At 48.6% G+C, this 6,000-nt stretch overlaps 1 non-coding gene across 1 annotated transcript; it reads right to left on the minus strand.

Annotated features, from left to right (window-relative positions):
- Positions 1 to 547: 547 nt before the first annotated feature.
- Trnaa-cgc (transfer RNA alanine (anticodon CGC)) lies at positions 548 to 619 on the minus strand. Its single transcript has one exon. It is a non-coding gene; the product is annotated as a tRNA-Ala (tRNA).
- Positions 620 to 6,000: the final 5,381 nt, after the last annotated feature.

Consider the following 6,000-nt stretch of genomic DNA (forward strand, 5'->3'; position numbering starts at 1 on the left):
CGCGTTCTGCGCCGTGCTCGCTTAAGGGCTGCAGAAGTAGGCGTCTCTTTTCTCCTTTACAATCACCATATATGTAGAGCAAACGCGCCTTCTTCGGACGCGCGAGAGGCCGTGGGGGAGGGGGAGGGAAGGGAGGCGACGTTTAGCTGCGGCACCAAGTGCCTATTTATATCAGAGGCTCCAGCAACAGTCACCAACGCCGCACGCATTTTGAGCTAACGCGGGCAAAACGCCGATGGCGTCGACAACAGTTCTGCGTGTTGTTGCTACCAAAGCCGCTCACCTTACTTCGTATGACATTGCTGTGTTGCTATCGCATTCATTGCTTCGCCCTTAGGGCGAAACTGTGACATTTTTAAATACCATCCCAGGAGGGATGAAAACAATGGCAGGGAGAGTGAAGCGTGCTCAAGCAGTTGTAGAAGAAAGACAGAATTTGTAGTAAAGGGGCCGTGGGTCAGGGGAGAATAAAGAAGAAGTTAGTAATGGCGACATGAAGAGTACTTTGTCTGTTTATTATGTGCGAGCTTGTTACAATATTCAACACTGGAGGTGCCGGGGTTTGAACCCGGGACTTCTCACATGCGAAGCGAGCGCTCTACCACTGAGCGACACCCCCGAAATGTGAGACAGTGTCATGTGTAAACAATTTATTGTTCTTCGTAAGTAGCAGCCATTAGAAAATGTAAAGAGCTTCTTTTCAGTCACATTTGTTATTTTCCACCTTATGTTCCTCTTGTCATCGTCCGCGTTGTTGTTAAAAAAGACACCGTGTATTGCGACATAGAGGCGCCGATGGTGGCTTAGAATTGCTCTTATTTCTTGCTCATCTGAAATTGATGTAGTATCCTCCTTTCCCAATAGCTGTATTGTTTACTCTGTATTGCAAAAGAAAATGAAAAAAAGTTAATATATTCAACACTGGAGGTGCCGGGGTTTGAACCCGGGAATTCTCACATGCGAAGCGAGAGCTCTACGACTGAGCTACACCGCCTTTTTTTTCTTTTTTGCCTACTTGGCATATAAAACAATCATGTACAGTGCATTGTCACATAAAAAAGTGCTGTCACATAACTTTCAGCACGTGAGGGGTTAAAAACGCAATCGCTTCATCAAAGACAATTCCCCCAAAAGGGGGTACCACTCCGGCTTCTCATTTTGAACTTTGTACACTTCCCTCAAGTATTCTACACTTTCGATGAAATTCTCTCGTGCCGATCGAGGATTCAGGTCCTCGTTGCGCACAGCCATTCACGTCCTCCACACGCTGTGGAGTACGAGTGCCATGAACATATCATAGGGCACACCCCCTACGTTTTTGACAGGCAGAAAACGGATGCCTTAGGGTGTTACGGGCAAGTCTTTCTTCAAGGTCCTCTGAAGGATGTCCCAGAGAAAGACTGCATCACTACAATCCAGAAATATGTGTTCAACTGTCTCCGGCTTTTTGCAGATGATGCAGTTTGACTGCATCAGTTTTGACTGATGTTCGCACAGGCATCTTTTTGACTCTGCCTAAAACATCGTCTCCGGGACCTCTTGGGTACAGTTATCGGTAAACAGGCAATGGCAACATGGCTTCTATAAGATCCCTGTATAATTTCTTTCGTGTAACTCCAGAGAGATATTCCATCGAAAAGCGTACTTTTAGGATTTCGAAAGCCCCAACTATCTCGCGCATATAACCCCTTGGTCGTCTTTGTTCGACATGGACCATTGAAACAATAAATTCTGGCAAATAATTTGACAACCGCACATGTAACACTGTTCTCAAGAAGCAATCGCCTTGATCGCGTAAAAAAATAAACCTAGCCACGATCTGCCGCAAGAACAGATGGACCAGGCCACTGCGCACAGAGCGGAACAAATTTGTGCGACTCGTTCTTTCCCATGTAGAAGCCCACACAAATACTGCCATCACTCTGTGTAGCTTTTGAACAGCATTACGATATGCCACGATCGGCGCTACTATACAACCTTGCAGCGCGCTCGGCCAAGCGCTCGCGTGGTGTAGTTCATACTGAGCGCGATAGTACATCACTTCCCGTTCTCCTTCCAGACACTCACAAACATCGTGGAGTTAAATTTTACTAATCAGTTTAGATTATATATCACAGCTTTTAACGCGAATACCAGCATTATTGACTCTATCCCGATCACTCAAAACACAGTTAAAATCCCCACCAAAACAAAGCACTTATCACTGCTAGTATACTGAAGAAGTTTAAAAAAATAAAGCAGGCTCTTCTACAGCATTCAGCGCATATATGCATATGATTCGGAATTCGACTTCACAAAAAAACAAAATCACAAATAACAATCCTTCCCGACTGACATGAAAATACACTTTGAACCACAAGGTCAGGTAACTTCACAAACACGACAAATATAGTGGACGTCCCAACACGTGGCTCACGACCGCATAAAATCTAGTCATGAAACGCCGCACAATGCTCCCGGTCTCCTCCTCCCCGTCTACCTTGGTCTCCTGGACAGCTAGAACGTCTATGTCGTGGTCAGTGACCAACCGTAGGACTTAACTTTGCCTACGGCTAGCCGTCAAGCCTCACGTTTAGTGTGGCAATACTGAGTGACGGATCAGGAGCCATGCTGTACTAAAGAATGAGATAGGCCCGGAGCATGGTGCTTACCTTTTACGATGAGCCCTCGGCTAGCCGCCTCCGAAGCCGCCCGGCTTCCCGGCGTTGTTGGTGGTCTGCTGCACTTTGTCCCCAGGCCTTCTAGCAGGCGGAAAATTCGGTTTGGGTTTGAAACCCAAACGCCTCTCATGAGGCACTTTCGGCGGCGGCCCGTTCCCGGTGCAGGATGCTGCATTGTGCTTGTCTCCGGCGTCGTCTCGGGGGTGCCTGAAGGTGGCACCGAGACTAGCAGCCGGGTCCCTGTCGTTAGCAGCCTCTCTCTGTTGCATTGCTGATTCGTCGTCATCGCTTTCGCCTTCACTAGCACTTTGCTTTGAAGGGACAGCTTCCGTCTCGACCCGTGCCGGCTCAGCAGCTTCGATCACCTTGGCTTCAGCGCCCTCTGGCACTGTCGCGGTGCTTGTCTTCGCAGGCGGCATTTAGTCTCCGGCTCCCTTAGCGGCCTCTTCAGCCTCGACTACGTCCATTACATGTTCGGCTTCCACTTCACTTACTGCTGGGTGTGTCGCGGTAGCGTAAGTCTTCACGCAGTCGGCTTCGACGTGCCCCAAACGTCTGCAACGGGAGCAGCGCGGCCTCTTACACTCTCGCCGGGTGTGCCCAGTGCCTTGGCAGCGCAAGCACTGCATGGGCCGACCGGGAACGATCTCATCTGGTCCGCCGATGCGGACCTGATAAGGAAGGTCCTCCACCTTGACGCCGCTCTTCAGCTTGAGGAGCACGGTCCATTTGGTACAGGTCTTGTCCCCCATGCCTTGGACACGCCACCTATCTTCGGTTAGCTCGTCCACGTTGCCGAAAGCCGCGAACGCCATCCGGACGTCCTCGTCGGCAACACCATACCGCAGTCAGTGACGCCGAAGCTTCACCTGCTGGTCCTGTGGGTCGACGATTACGCATCGTCGCCCTTTCACTTGAAGTTCCTTGAGGGCCACCAGCCGTTTCATGGCGGTCGCATCCCTAGGGGTTACCGCCCAGACATGGTTGATCTGGTACGCCCCTATGCACACCACGTCAGGCAGCAAGCCCGTCGGCATAGGGCGTCTCTGAAGTCATCGAGCCTGTATGGTCTCGCACGTACACTGTGTTAATAGCCGCTCGTCCTTTAGGCAGTTGCGGCAAAATAAACAGGTATTCCTTCTCTTCGTCGTTGGTCCTGTTTCCGCGGCCAAAATTAAGTGACGACTGTCGTTGCCCCGGAAGAGGTCATGATCCTTCGAACCGTCAGGCTCAGTGGCCGGAAGCAGAAAGACCTCTGAGCTACACCCCAGGAATATGAGACAGTGTCATGTGTCAACACTTTGTTCTCCGTAAGTATAGCAACCATTAGAAAATGTATACAGCTTCCTATCAGTGCCGTTTCCTCCCGCCTCATGTTGCTGCTGTAATGTTCAGCGTTGTCGTTAAAGAAACGCCGCTTATTACGCCGCTCAGGCGTAGGTGACTGTACAAATGCTGTTATTCCTTGCTCTTCTGAAATTGATGTGTCATGTGTCGACGCTTCATTAGTCCTCGCATTGCAACGGCAAATGTAGGGCTCTTTCGTCCACTTTCGTCCACTCATGTCCACTTTCGTCCACAATATGACGTTGCGGCACCATGTCAGGAATGCTGGACATTGTCACTTCGTTATACTGTGGAACTTCACTAGAATGCACCAGTGTAACTGAAGGGGGCAATTATGTTAAAATATATATATCTCTCTGAGTTTAAACAAGTTTCAACTAATAGCGCCGAGGAGGCGCTGCCTCTTTATTTTTATTTAAACTCAATTGAGGCATTGGGTAAGGGGGCCAGTACATAGAAAATACATATAGAATATATGGCATGCATAAAACAGTAGCAATATACATAACACAATCGGACCCACAACCGAGGTACTAACGCGACCTAGTGAGATAGCGGTAAACGCATTGACATAACGGTACGAACGCTACAATAAGGTGCAAAACCATAATGTAAATACAAGAATGCATGGTGCGACAACCGTAAAACCTCACACTTTATTAGACATATAGTCGGTCAAGGCGTCACGGAATGTATCATGGTTGGACAGGCACGCGATGCTATCCGGGAGAGAATTCCGAAATCTCACGGCACGAGGAATAGCAGAGTATTAGAATGCGTTTGTAGAACCGTAAATTTGGGCATAGCTGAAATGAATATGAAGCCTGTGTGACGTGGAGAAGGGTCGTTTCAAGCATGCCGGTGCTCGAGTGGAATGAATGAATGAACCTCCTCACAACATGTGTATTTATGCCACTCTTGTATTATTCTAGCTTCGTTAAAGCAGTGTTTTATTCAGGTATTTGTGGTGAAGTTCCAGCACAGGAGCAAATTGTTTTGGACCATCCTGCCAGAGGGCAGGTTGACTTGAACAAGAGGCGCGAAATTTAGCGATTTATTAGAGATCTGGCTTCCAACGGTAGTCGCAGAGCTAGCATTATTCAGTCTGGTTTTTCACAAGTAGCAGTATGGGAGAGAGAGTTATTAAGCGTGTAAACATCTTGAGCGTGCGTGTGTATGCTTGCGTGCCCGTGCATATGTCTGCGTGCTGGTATTTTGGTACGCACCAGTGCGTGTCAACGCGTGTCAGCATGTGCATGTGCATGTGCATTTTGTGCGTGTGTATGTGTGTGTGTTCATGCGCGTGCGCCTGCATTTATACATCTATGTGGATGTAGGCGTACTTTTTGTGCGTGTGTGCGCCAGATGTGTGTGTGCTTGCGTGCGTAAATGCGTATACGCTTGTCAATGCAGAATGCGTGCGTGTGCGCATGTGTATGCGTTTCTGTGCGTGCGTACTCTATGTTTGTATGTGTGTGTGAGTGCGTGCGTCCTTGTCCGTTGCGGAATTTTTGCTGAAACAATCGCTTGCGCATGGACATGCTAGTGCTGTAAGCAGTCCTAGGGTCCCTGAATGCAATTGCCTTTCTGCCATACTTGGACTAATATTCTCCCAGCTTGAAGAACGTAGCAGTACGTGCAAGTATGAAATTAATGTTTTCTGTCCCATGTAAATTGCGTGCGCTTTGCAAAATCAGCAAGGCGGGTGGTATACTTGCGAGGGAAAGTGCAACAAATAGCGCAAAGCTAGATAAACGACCTGTAGAGAGGCGCGTACCATATCACAACCCCCTCTCCTGTGGCAAATACAACGTAGCGCAGACCGGTCTCTGCCTAAACTTGAGGTTCATAGAACGTAACAATAACGTAAAAAAATTACACCATCTTCCCGTAGGGGAACCCTGAGTAGCATGCGAAGCAGCCATGGTGTCGACTCAAGTTCCCATTAGTCTTCAGTTCATCGTTTCCGTTAGGTTGAGGTACGTAGCTACCG

Source organism: Dermacentor silvarum, chromosome 3, assembly GCF_013339745.2.
Source record: "Dermacentor silvarum isolate Dsil-2018 chromosome 3, BIME_Dsil_1.4, whole genome shotgun sequence".
NCBI classification, from domain to species: Eukaryota; Metazoa; Arthropoda; class Arachnida; order Ixodida; family Ixodidae; genus Dermacentor; species Dermacentor silvarum.